Below are 13,685 nucleotides of genomic sequence, written 5' to 3'. Positions count from 1 at the left end.
GACCGAACAACGGGAGCTCACCCCGTCGCGGGGATTCGAACCGCCGACCTTCTGATCGGCAAGTCCTAGGCTCTGTGGTTTAACCCACAGCACCACCCATGTCCCTGTAAATTTTGTGTAGCAGCCATTAAAATATGACATGCAATGGTGAGCACCCAGAATTAGTATAACAAAGGTCTGTATAGTTAAAGCTATGGTTTTCCTAGTAGTGCTGTATGGAAGTGAGAGCTGGACCATAAAGAAGGCTGATCGCCAAAGAATTGATGCTTTGAATTCTGGTGCTGGAGGAGACTCTTGAGAGTCCCATGGACTGCAAGAAGATCAAACCTCTCCATTCTGAAGGAAATCAGCCCTGAGTGCTCACTGGAAGGACAGACCGTGAAGCTGAGGCTCCAAGACTTTGGCCACCTCATGAGAAGAGAAGACTCCCTGGAAAAGACCCTGATGTTGGGAAAGATGGAGGGCGCAAGGAGAAGGGGGCGACAGAGGATGAGATGGTGGGACAGTGTCCTCGAAGCTACCAGCATGAGTTTGACCAAACTGCGGGAGGCAGTGGAAGACAGGAGTGCCTGGCGTGCTCTGGTCCAGGGGGTCACGAAGAGTCGGACACGACTAAATGACTAAACAACAAACAACAATTCTCTGATAGACACTCCTAGGCCAGAAGGGTTTCCTTTCTGAGAGATAAAGGTCCACCCAGAACTGGTCTTTCATGTATGTGTGTTTTTATATTATTTTATTTCGCCTTGAGCTTTAAAATTTTGTAATTGGTGTTTTGTTTTGATACTGGTCATTGACCATAATAAAACGACTTGACTTGACTTGGGTCTCCCCAAAGGAGATCTCGGTTTAGGTACTGCCTGCCTGGTGTGTTTACGGGATTCCAAGAAGGGGCATTTTTCTCGGAGAGAGGACAGTGGTCTGATCCAGAAGCGCCAGGACCAAGTAAATTTGGGAAGGAACGCCTTTTAGCCTGGATTATTAAACAGAGCCCCTGCATCCAGTTGCAAGCTTCCAAATGAAGCAGGAGAGCTGGTGTTTCCCTGCCCAACTTGTCAGTTTCCCAGCTACTTCTGGCTGTCCCCTGTTGGAGACAGGGTGCTGGGCTTGGCTAAGCTTTGCTATGATCTGAGCTGGTTTTAATTTATTACACCTTTCCTGCTTATTATCTTCACGCAACAAAGATGGTCCAGGCTGACCTTAGTCTCTTCTCTTCCTTCCACCTGGCGAAATTCAAAAGTAAAGGACTCTCTGGAGACACACAAGTAAACACTGCCAGAGTTGCCTGGTTGCATTCCTGCCGCGAATTCCTTTCGAGAACAAGAGCCAACCCTCCCACATCTCTGGAAGAGGCGAGGTGGAAATTCCTGCGCTGGCCTCCCTCCTAAGGAGCCCTGCTTAATCATTGATCCGAGGGAGACACTCAGTGGAGTGCAAGGTCTCAAGACGTTCTCTAGACTGGGAGCCTCTCGGGGCAGAGACCTCGTCCTCTTGCGCTGCACAAATGCTTAAGGGCGCAGCCTGAATAACTCAGGTCCCTAGAAGGTGGCGCTGATGGTGCCAAAGTTGCAGGCAGCAGGTTCGATCCCTGTGTGGGACAGCTGCATATTCCTGCATTGCAGAGGGGGGTTGCTTTTGTGCTTGTAGATATAACCGGGCAACTCCTTTGTGGTGTAAACAGAATCTGCCCTTTTCCCCTTATGGGGTATCCAAGAGCCCGTATAGAGTCCTTACGTGGGTTCCCTATTGATAGGAGAAAATAACAGAGGCCAAGCAGAGAATATTGAGAAGCAAAGCAGCTCGGAAGCCTGATCTTTATTGATCTGTTGCAGGAGGGTGCTCCCCTCACACGCAGGAAAGGAGGAGGACCTCGAACAACGTCTAGACATTTTAAATTCCCTGCCCTGGAGCTCAAGACCACCCCACCATACATCATACATACATCACAGAAGGGGTGTAGCCCAAGACCACCCCCCACAAACATCATACCTACATCACAGAAAAGGCGGTCTACAACAGAAATTTGAGCGTGTTGTTGTTTTTCCTGTCTGCCAGGTTATCTGATAATGCCTTACCTGATTGCCTTTCCTGGTAGTCTGTCACCCTCTGAGATGGTGACTTCCCAATTCCTGAGACAATGAGAAGGTTCCCTCACCCCCCTCCCTCCTTGCAGAGAAAACATTTGGTCAGTTTGGGAATCAAAAATGGTTTCAGGTCAGTCTTCCTGTGCTGATCTATGTACGTATGTGCTTGGTTGGTACATTTATGAACATTTATTATACAGTGGTACCTCGGGTTAAGTACTTAATTCGTTCTGGAGGTCCGTTCTTAACCTGAAACTGTTCTCATCCTGAAGCAAAGTTCTTAACCCAAGGTACGATTTCTGGGTTAGCGGAGTCTGTAACCTGAAGCGTCTGTAACCTGAAGCATATGTAATCCGAGGTACCACTGTATATATAAGACCTTAAATTTTATTATTGCAATGGGGCGGGAAGCAGAAGATAACAATATTTTAAACAACAATAATGACCCCTGAATCCCAGGTATTTTTGCCAATTCCTGCAGATGCCACACACGGTCCGAATAATACGGGGCTGCCTGAAACCCCACAGAGCTGCTGCCAGCCAGTGTGGGCAATTCTCTCGTTTAAGCATCCTTAAAATATCAATGACTTCCCTTCTTCTCTTTCCCTGGTTCATTTTGCATATCATAAATCCCTGCATATTTTACAAAAACTAAACCATTCAGTATTCCATTATTCCATCCATGAGAATTTAATCACACTGTTGAATTTATCTTAATGCTGCCAACGTTTTCAAGCGTACACCCCCCCCCCCGCATGTATTCAAGAAACGTTTTCCAATCTTCTCTAAACGTATGTTCTTCTTGTCCTCTTATTCTAGATGTTAAGTCTGCAAGCTGTGCATATTCTGTCAGCTTAAGTTGCCAATAGTAATAATAATAATAATAGTCGGGACCTCGCTCACTTGCCAGACAGTGGGCAATTCTCCCCCCCCCTCCAATTTTTTTTTTAAATTGGTTTTCACAATATTATAAACAAACAAACATAAATCATAGCCTTATTGAAAATTACACTTATTAACTTTGTTAAGTGACTTCCTCGCTTCCCCTTGGTTGAATTTCATTGCATGTCCTTTTAACGGTTTTCCAAATCCCAATTCTTGTGAAATTTAACTTAAACATTAACATCCTTAAATCTTCACCTTATGGAATTAAACATATTAATTCATCACTTAACATAAATAAAATCCTAAGCCAATTAAGTATCTGCAAGCTATTTTCAATTAATTTAACTTAACAAATTTAACTAGATAATCATTAAATTTATTCCACTCTTCCTGATACTCCTCTGTGGGCAATTCTTATGGCCCCACTCAGTAGAAGACAGCTTTTTATTTTCCTGCCTACGACAGGCCGTTCTCCAGAACCATGAGGACTAGAACCTTAACTATTCTTTTTAAAGGAAACTCCGTAGCTCAGGGGCAGAGTGTATGCTTTGCATGCAGAATGTCCCCGGTTAAATCCCCAACACCTCCAAGTAGGTCAGTATTGACTTAAGGCTCTCTGGGGTTCGTTCTCTCTCTCTCTCTCTCTCTCTCTCTCTCTCTCTCTCTCTTTCTCTCTCTCTGCCCCCCAGGAATCTCTCCCTAAGCCACACCCCTCACCTGTCCTGCCCCACCTTCTCCTGGGGTGCTTTTGACTGAACGGAGGAGCTCCACCAGTTAATTACGGATCGTGCAAGGCAGAAAACCAGCAGGCAAAGTTTGCCTTAGCACTTTTTATATCCATGCTTGGAGGAGAACCACCTGTTGAACTTCAGCCTGCTAGGCTGCAGTGATAAAGGCAAAGAGAGAGGGGTCCATGAAGCGTCTCAACAGACCGTCAATCGTTTCATCAGCTGGGATACTGGTCAGAAAAGTCTCCTGATGGCTAGAAACCTCTCTGTATTATGGTTATAATAACCTTAAAGAATGTTTAAATAAAATGATGGATTAATGGTATCCGGATAAATGATTTAGGATGTGTAAAGGCGTTCTAAATGTTTGCTGAAAAATATGATGGGACATTTTCTCACGCTTGGTGGACCTGCAAAAAAAAGCCAGGAAATATTAGATACAAATACATACATTGATGCAAAAGTTTGTGTTTTTTAAATTGTAACATTCGGTTGAAGGCAGAACTTTTCCTGCTAGGAATAATGGAATACAATTAGAAAAAGAACATTATTTCAATAAATGATCACAGCAGCAAGACTTTTATATGCATAAAGATGGAAAGGTCATGACCCACCATGCAGGAATAATTGCTAAAATTATTGGACTTCGTTGACCTGTTTAATCAGAAAAAAAATCTTTGTCAGTATTTTCTTCAGACTGGGATCTCCTTATAGACCTATTGAATGAAAACGAAAATGCACTTAGGATATCTGGGTTTGGAGACTGAAGAAAATATTGGTTTATATAAAGTAGAATTGTTGGGTGTTTTATCAGAGTGGATGTTTTGCATACTTCTCTGCGTATAGAGAGCTATATTTATAGAATCAGAAGGTCTCTTTTTTCCCCTTTTTTTTCTTCCTCCTTTTGGTTTGTGTTTTTAATTAGTTTTTTTATCTTTGCATCTTTTAAAATTTATTTATATTTGTTTCTCTTTTTATCTTTATATATTTTCTTTCCAACTTTAATAAAATTTATTGGCAGGAGGGGGGAAAAAGAATTCTCTCTGGGTTTTGGAATGAGACACCCATCACTGTTTGGAGGAAATGGCCCTAATTCTTCTGTTAAAAGGAAAAGACGTCGATTACACTGATATCTCAACTTTTCTTCCCAGGAGCTCAGGGTGACATAGGTGGTTCTCTTTCCTTTCCCTCTGTTCCTCATTTCATCTTCACAACAACCCTGAGAGGTAGGTTAAGGCTGAGATACTGTGACACTCCATTTCTTTTGCGGGATTCTTGCCCACAGTACAGTGGTGCCCTGCAAGACGAATGCCTCGCAAGACGAAAAACCCGCTAGACGAAAGGGTTTTCCGTTTTTTAGTTGCTTTGCAAGACGATTTTCCCTATGGGCTTGCTTTGCAAGACAAAAACGTCTTGCGAGTCTTGCGATTTTTTCCAACCCCCCCCCCTTTTTCTAAGCCGCTAAGCCACTAATAGCCTTTTAGCCGCTAAGCCGCTAAGCCTTTAATAGCTGCTAAGACGCTAAACCGCTAATAGCGCTAACCCGCTAAGCCTCTAATAGGGTTGCTTCGCAAGACGAAAAAACCGCTAGACGAAGAGACTCGCGGAACGGATTATTTTCGTCTTGCGAGGCACCACTGTAGTAGATATGATGGTCATCCGAACTGAATTTGCCCATTCCCGTCCATTTTAGTTCACTGATGCCCAGGTTGTCAATATTTATTCTCGCCATCTCATTTTTGACCACATCCAACTTACCCAGGTTCATGGTTCTTACATTCCAGGTTCCTATGCAATATTTTTCTTTACAGCATTGGACTTTCCTTTCGCTTCCAGGCATATCCACAACTGAGCGTCCTTTCGGCTTTGGCCCAGCCGCTTCATCAGCTCTGGATCTACTTGTACTTGTCCTCCGCTCTTCCTCAGTAGCATGTTGGACGCCTTCCGACCTGAGGCGCTCATCTTCCAGCGTCATAACTTTTATATGCCTGTTGTCTTTGTCCATGGAGTTTTCTTGGCAGGGATACAGGAGTGGCTTGCCGGTTCCTGCTCCAGGTGGATCACGTTTGGTCAAAACTCTCCACTATGACCTGTTCATCTTGGGTGGCCCTGCACGGCATAGCTCATCGCTTCTCTGAGTTATTCAAGCCCCTTCGCCACGGCAAGGCAGTGATCCATAAAGGAGAGGTCAGTGTGACAGCAGTCACGAAATTAAAAGACACTTGCTTCTTGGGAGAAAAGCAATGACAAACCTAGACAGCATCTTAAAAAGCAGAGACATCGCCTTGCCAACAAAGGTCCTTATAGTTAAAGCTATGGTTTTCCCAGAAGTGAGAGCTGGACCATCAAGAAGGCTGATTGCCGAAGAACGGATGCTTTTGAATTCTGGTGCTGGAGGAGACTCTGGAGAGTCCCATGGACTGCAAGAACATCAGACCAATCCATTCGGAAGGAAATCAGCCCTGAGTGCTCACTGGAAGGACAGATCCTGAAGCTGAGGCTCCAAGACTTTGGCCACCTCATGAGAAGAAAAGACTCCCTGGAAAAAGACCCTGATGTTGGGAAAGATGGAGGGCACAAGGAGAAGGGGACGACAGAGGACGAGATGGTGGAACAGTGCTCTTGAAGCTACCAGCATGAGTTTGACCAAACTGCGGGAGGCAGTGGAAGACAGGAGGGCCTGGCGTGCTCTGGTCCAGGGGGTCACGAAGAAGCAGACACGACTAAACGACTAAACAACAACAACAACTGTGACTAGCCCAAGGTCACACATCCAGCAAGCTTCATGCCTGAGCAGGGTTTTGAACTCTGGTCTGCAAGCTCCTGGTCAGACACTACACCAAGCAGAAGAAGAAACAGGGTGCGGTTCAGATTGCTGAGAGCTTCTGTAGTTCTGTAGGTACTGTAGTTTTCGGGAGCGCTGAGAGAGATTTCTGCTCAGAGCACTACAATTCCCTGCTGATGAAGAGGAGAGACAAGCAGAGTGTGCCACCAGGTGGCGCTGTGGGACAGCAGGAAATAAAAACAGCATGGAAGCAAACACCTTTAGATTATTTCTTTATTTACATTATTTCTTCTGTACAGTATTTGCAATACTTTAAAGCCCCTTTTCAGAAACACGTCCTCCCCAAAATTACTTACTGGAAATATGAACCAGAACTGGGCAGAGGATCTTCATTTCACAATTTGCCACACGGATGTTGTAAAATTTCCGGAGCCTGCTAACTTTCTGCTAACAAAACAACAACAAAATGAGTCTGTGAGTTTCACAGCAATAATCCCCAACAGGGTCTCCATACGAGATCCTGGTCTGACGATGTTTGTACTGTTTCATCAGGCCGTTTGTTTTTGCTGCTGTCAGTCACGTAACACAACTCACTGGGTGCACAATGAGGACTAGCCTCGTGCTTTATGTTATTATTATTATTAATAATAATAATAATTTATACCCCGCCCATCTGGCTGGGTTTCCCCAGCCACTCTGGGTGGCTTCCAACAGAATATTAAAAACAATACAGCACCAGACATTAAAAACTTCCCTAAAGAGGGCTGCCTTCAATTGTCAAAAAGTAAAATAGTTGTTTATTGCCTTGACATCTGATGGGAGGGCATTCCACAGGGCAGGCGCCACCACCGAGAAGGCCCTCTGCCTGGTTCCCTGTAACCTCACTTCTTGCAGGCAGGGAACCGGAGCTGGACATCAGTGTCCGGGCAGAATGGAGGGGGTTGGAGACACTCCTTCAGGTCTACTAAGCCAAGGCCATTTAGGACAGGCATAGGCAAACTGGGCCCTCCAGATGTTTTGGGACTACAACTCCCATCATCCCTGACTACTGGTCCTGTTAGCTAGGGATGATGGGAGTTGTAGTCCCAAAACATCTGGAGGGCCAAGTTTGCCTATGCCTGGTTTAGGGCTTTCAAGGTCAGCACCAACACTTTGAATTGTGCTTGGAAACGTACAGTGGTACCTCGGGTTAAGTACTTAATTAATTCCAGAGGTCTGTTCTTAACCTGAAACTGTTCTTAACCTGAAGCACCACTTTAGCTAATGGGGCCTCCTGCTGCAGCTGCGCCGCCGGAGCACGATTTCTGTTCTCATCCTGAAGCAAAGTTCTTAACCCAAGGTGCTATTTCTGGGTTAGCAGAGCCTGTAACCTGAAGTGTATGTAATCTGAAGCGTATGTAAACCAAGGTACCATTGTACTGGGATCCAGTGAAGATCTTTCAGGACCGGTGTTATGTGGTCTCAGTGGCCGCTCCCAGTCACCAGTCTGGCTGCCGCATTCTGGATTAATTGCAGTTTCCGAGTCATCTTCGGGTGCGGCAGAGTCTCAGTCTTGCCTGCCCAAGGTCCTGGGTTCAGCTGGTTGAAAGTCCCTTTTGCCGGAAACTTTGGAGAGCTGCTGGCAGCCAGTGTCGACCTCGCTGAACTAGGTGAAGCAATGCTGTGACTCATCTTCCTCGAAGCAGCAGTCCAACTGGAGTGAAGGGAGGGGGAATCGGGTGTTGCCCCCTTCTTTTTCTGCCCCCCTCATGAGAGATACTGCCAGCCCGTGCAAGCACCGCTGCGCCCTATGCAGCAACACACTCACAAAGTCCGCTTCCTCCGCCACTCCTCTGAAGTGTCACTCAACCTGGGGCAGCTTAGACACCTTGCCCCCCTCCCCAACTTCTCCCCCTCCCCTCCTTGAGCTGCTGCCAGCCAGTGCCGACAATGCTGATCTACATGGACCAACGCTCTGACTCCGGCACCAAGTTGCTTATCCTCTGGAGCCCAACCCAGGGTCCCTTAGCCACGTGGGCGAGGCGGGGGGAAGCAATGGGGAAAATTGGGGTCCCCCCTCCCCAATTCTCTCACCCTCCCCCCAATTTCTTTCCACCTCCATCCTCTCTTTTGCAAAACTGGTGGGTCCAGAAGAGGAAAAGAGAGAACCTCCTTTTTTTGCAAAAAGAAAGAAAGAAAGAAAGAAAGAAAGAAAGAAAGAAAGAAAGAAAGAAAAGGGGGGAAGATGGGGAAAATTGGGGTCCCCCTCCCCATTCTCTCTCCCTCCCTCCAATTTCTTTCCAGCTCCATCCTCTCTTTTGCAAAACTGGTGAGTCCAGAAGAGGAAAAGAGAGAAGCGCCTTTTTTTTTTTTTTTGCAAAAAGAAAGAAAGAAAGAAAGAAAGAAAGAAAAGGGGGGAGTGATGGGGAAAATTGGGGTCCCCCTCCCCATTTCTCTCTCCCTCCCCCCAATTTCCTTCCAGCTCCATCCTCTCTTTTGCAAAACTGGTGAGTCCAGAAGAGAAATAGAGAGAAGCTCCTTTTTTTTGCAAAAAGAAAGAAAAAAGAAAGAAAGAAAAGTGCGGGGGGGGGGAGGGAAAAAGAGAGAAGAGCCCTCCCTTGGGTAGGAGGGGCTCTATCCGGAATCCGGAAAGAGAGAGAGAGAGAGACCCACCCTCCGAGTGACGGGCAGGCCCCTCCCTCCCCCCTCCTCCAAAGTGGGACAACACCCCCCCCCCGCGCGCGCGCCCTCCCCCGCCAGCAAAGTGGGTGAGTCAGTGGATGGCCAGAGAGATGGATGGAGGGGGAGGGGCGGCGCGGGGACGCGCCGTGCCAGGCTCTGCCCTCGATTGCTAAGGCTTGGCTATTTCCCCCCCCCAAAAAAAGTGGTGTTGTTTTTTTTTGCGATATCGAATTAATGTTGCCAGTGGCTCAGCGGGGCTGCTAACCTGATCCGTCCCGGGGCGACGTCATTTCTCCAACAACTCCCCGGCCCCCCCTTACGCGCGCGCACCCCCCAAAAAGAAGACTGCTTTTTACTTTATATTTATTTATTTTCTGCCCCTTCCCAGCAGCAGCAGCAGCCCCCCCCCCCCGCCTGCGCGCTTTGGATCAAAGGGGAGGAGCAGGAGCGAAAGAGAGGTTGCGCCCCCTAACCTCACCTCCCACCCCCCAATTTTTTATTTTAAACCAGGCAACCCCCCCCCCCCAAAGAAAAAAGAGAGAAGGGGAGATTCCGCAGAGCTCTGCTAGACTTCCTGGTGCAAAACGTGAGTGGATCCCTCGTCTTGTCTGTGCGCCCCGATGCTTTGCAACAAGTTGGGTTTTCCTCTCCTTCTTCGCCCCACTTTGCTTTCCTCCCACGAGCTTCTCTTCAACCCCCCCTCCAAAAAAAAACCCTCCTCTCTCTTTGTAATCCTGCCCCCCCTCCCTTGCTCCGGGTTCAGGAAACTGTGAGCGGAAGGAGGGTTGTGTCATGAGTAACTTTGTGGCTCCAGGCGAGGCTCCGCTTTGCGCCTTCCCATTTCGGCTGCGCTGCGCCAAAGGCGAGTTGATTCCTAATTCTTTGGGGGAGTTTGTGTGCGTGTTTTGTTTGGGAGGGTGATGTTTTTTTTGGGGGGGGAGACACACCCTCATTTATTCCCCTTTACTCGCCCCAACTCTTCTCCCGCTTTCTCTCTTCCGTCATGTAAACAGACTATAAACCGGATCGATATCTCCCTCCCGTGCGCCCTCGCCACTCCCGGTTTAAAGGAAAAATACTCGTGGGCACTTTCCAGTATGTATTACTCACCGAGGAGACTCATCTCCATTGATTTCATGGAGTGTTGTTTTTTGGGGGGTGTCTGGTTTCGGATCGGGGCCGAGGCAGGCTGCGATCCTCAGGCCGCTTACTCGGGAGTAAGACCCAGTGGAAGTCAACGGGGCTTGCTTCCGAGCAGGCATGGCAAAAGCTCCCAGATATACTGGGAGTAGACCCATCGCCATCAAGGGCGCACGCATTAATCGCGGGGCGTCTGCACCTCCTTACGGCATAGCGCATCTGCTCCTCTTACCGGGAATTCGAGCTTTTAAAAGAGTGTTTTTGCACCGGATCGGGCGCGGCCTTTACTCTAGAGTAACCCCGGCTTGCTCTGCGTTTTGGAAACGGGTGGACTCAACTCCCGGCGAAGCCTGCGGGCCGCCGGCCGCTTTGACGCGGGACTCCAGGAGCGCGCTTACTCGGGAGTAAGCGGGCTCAGCGGCCCTGCACCAGGAAGCCCTGGAGCTCCAGGATCCGGAGGAAAGGGCGAGTCTGCTCGGAAGGAAGGGGCCTAACGGCGCTTACTCGCAAGTAAAGGCGCGCGGGATCGGGGCCTCGGAGCTCCGCGCACGGGGCTTTGAATGGCTAAACTGTTATTTGGCAATGGGGCGGATCCTTTGCACGGGGCGCCCCTCCCTCGATCCCTCCCCCCCCTTCCCTATGACTAATTTCCATCCAGGGATTTTTTTTTTGTGGGTGTGGGGGCAGCCAGGATCGACCCACACTTCCATCCACCCCACATTGCACACGAGTCGGATTCACTGGCGGGAGGAAGAACCCCGGAGGTAATTCTCTTTTTTCTCTCTCGGAAAATTAAGAATTGTTCTCCCTTTTTAATTAAAAAAACCCTGTTTCCTCCAGAATCCTATTATAGAAGGGGGTTTCCAGGTCTTTCTTTCCTTCCCCCAATTTATAGGAATCCCCACCTTATTCCCCCCCACAAAACCTTTTTGCATCTATATAGAAAAGTTTGAAAGGTACTTTGTAGAGCTGAACCTTTTTATCTTTGAGGGATGTGTGTTTTGGAGATGAAAGGAAGGGGAATGTGTTTATTTCCAGAAAAAAAGGGTTTGTCTGACCCACTTTATTTGGGGACTGTTTTTCCTCCCCTCTCTGGGCTGTGAGGGGGAAATAGACTTTGTTTCGGACACTTTTGGGGGCTCGGGCGAGAACTCCCTTCAAGTAAATGTTCAGCGAAAGTGGGGAGGAGAAGAGGGGGGCAGGACAGGGAGAATTTGGTGCCCCCACCCTTAAATTTCCACCCTTTGTAGCATTGCTAGCATCTCCCTTCTCTCTTTTCTCTCCTGATTTATGGGGTCCATTGTCCCAGCCATAATGGCCCTTTCTCTGACAGCTTTATCCAAGAATCCTGTGCCTTAAAGCCATGTTTACACATAACCCCGCAGAGTTTGGGAGAGGTTCCTGGCTTGCCTCTCCAAAGTGTGCTTCATTGCTGTAGGATATCAGTTTATCTTTCCCCCCAGAGCATGGGTAGGCAAACTTAAGGCCCGCGGGGCCGGATCCGGCCCAATCGCCTTCTCAATCTGGCCCACAAACGGTCCGGGAATCAGCGTGTTTTTACATGAGTAGAATGTGTCCTTTTATTTAAAATGCATCTCTGGGTTATTTGTGGGGCATAAGAATTTGTTCATATTTCCCCCCCAAAAATATAATCCGGCCCCCCGCAAGGTCTGAGGGTCAGTGGACCGGCCCCCTGCTGAAAAAGATTGCTGACCCCTGCCCCAAAGTCTTCCTTCCTTCTCTCTTCTGCTCTTTCCCTCCGATCCAGGAAGTGCCAGTCTCCCCTTTTGAGGCCTACACCAAATCTTCGCCACCCTGATGTGTATGTGTGCAACTTTCCCCCCTGCAAATCGAGGGCACCCTGGCATCCCGGAACCAGTTAATGATCCTTGATCTGGGTGGGGGGAAATGTCCCCCCTTTTGAGCATGGGCATGGCAGGCCTGTCTTCCCCCCTCCTTCCTTTCTGTTTGCGAAAGCACATTTACGGCACCCTCAGGTCTGTCCAAACTAAACCGATAGTTGTGTTGCTGTTTCTTAAGGCCTTTCGCTTCCGGGGTTTTCAGAAAGGAGAGCCATGCATGCATTTCAGTGTGGCACATCTGAATCTAGCCTCTGTTTGCTTTTCTAAGTTTCCGAAAGGCTGGGTTAAAAAACAGAAATATTCGCGTGCAACAGCCTTTGCCCAGTCGCCACGTAGGATTAAATCATAGTAATGGACTAGCATTTTTTTTCTAATGTATCCGCTGTGGGATTAAAAAAACTCCCCAAAGTTGTTAGCTTTCAGGCCTGTGCAGGCTGAGGCCATAACCTCATTGGGTCTGCATTCAGCGGACTCCCATTCAGAGTAGATTGAAATTAACCACATTTATTAACTTCGCCGGGTCTACTCTGTGTAGAAGTCAGCCTCGGGCAGGCATCCCCAAACCCGGCCCTCCAGATGTTTTGGGACTACAACTCCCATCATCCCTAGCTAACAGGACCAGTGGTCAGGGATGATGGGAATTGTAGTCCCAAAACATCTGGAGGGCCGAGTTTGGGGGTGCCTGCCCTTGGGAGTGTTTTGTTTTGCTTTGTGCATTTATTTACTTTGGTGCAAGGATCATTTGGCCCACCAAGGTGTCGCTGAACTACGTATCCCATCCTCACGCCTGGCCATGCTTGCTGGGGCTGATAGGAGTTGTAGTTTGGGAACCTCCGAAGGGCCAAAGTTCCCCCACACCCGGTTTCCTTGAAAGATTTATCCATTGCTTTCTAGGGTAAGTGATTTTGGGGTTTACCATCGCTTGCCGTTCGTTACTTGCCATTGTTGTTGTTGTTTAGTCGTTTAGTCGTGTCCGACTCTTCGTGACCCCATGGATCAGAGCACGCCAGGCACTCCTGTCTTCCACTGCCTCCCCCAATTTGGTCAAACTCATGCTGGTAGCTTCGAGAACACTGTCCCCCCATCTCGTCCTCTGTCGTCCCCTTCTCCTTGAGCCCTCCATCTTTCCCAACATCAGGGTCTTTTCCAGGGAGTCTTCTCTTCTCACCATGTGGCCAAAGTCTTGGAGCCTCAGCTTCAGGATCTGTCCTTCCAGTGAGCACTCAGGGCTAATTTCCTTAAGAATGGATGCGTTTGATCTTCTTGCAGTCCATGGGACTCTCAAGAGTCTCCTCCAGCACCATAATTCAAAAGCATCAATTCTTCGGCGATCAGCCTTCTTTATGGTCCAGCTCTCACTTCCATACATCACTACTGATAAAACCATAGCTTTAACTATACAGACCTTTGTCGGCAAGGTGATGTCTCTGCTTTTTAAGATGCTGTCTAGGTTTGCCATCATCTTTCTCCCAAGAAGCAGGCGTCTTTTAATTTCGTGACTGCTGTCACCATCTGCAGTGATCATGGAGCCCAAGAAAGT

The 13,685-nt window shown here is 48.0% G+C and overlaps 1 protein-coding gene across 3 annotated transcripts in view; it reads left to right on the top strand.

The window, feature by feature from the left end:
* The first annotated feature begins 9,615 nt into the window (after nucleotides 1–9,615).
* The window catches only part of CERS2 (ceramide synthase 2), a 53,002-nt gene continuing 48,932 nt past the window's right edge, over nucleotides 9,616–13,685 (top strand). Inside the window, exon 1 of one of the 3 annotated variants that reach the window (XM_028709400.2) lies at nucleotides 9,616–9,729. The gene's annotated coding sequence lies outside the window, so the exon portion shown is untranslated. Of the gene's footprint in view, nucleotides 9,730–9,871; nucleotides 10,006–10,946; nucleotides 11,048–13,685 lie in introns of those variants that run through there. The other 2 variants (XM_028709402.2, XM_028709401.2) reach the window with 2 other exon arrangements.

Source organism: Podarcis muralis, chromosome 16, assembly GCF_964188315.1.
Source record: "Podarcis muralis chromosome 16, rPodMur119.hap1.1, whole genome shotgun sequence".
In the NCBI taxonomy this organism is placed as follows: domain Eukaryota; kingdom Metazoa; phylum Chordata; class Lepidosauria; order Squamata; family Lacertidae; genus Podarcis; species Podarcis muralis.
This window is presented reverse-complemented; position numbering and strand designations above follow the sequence as displayed.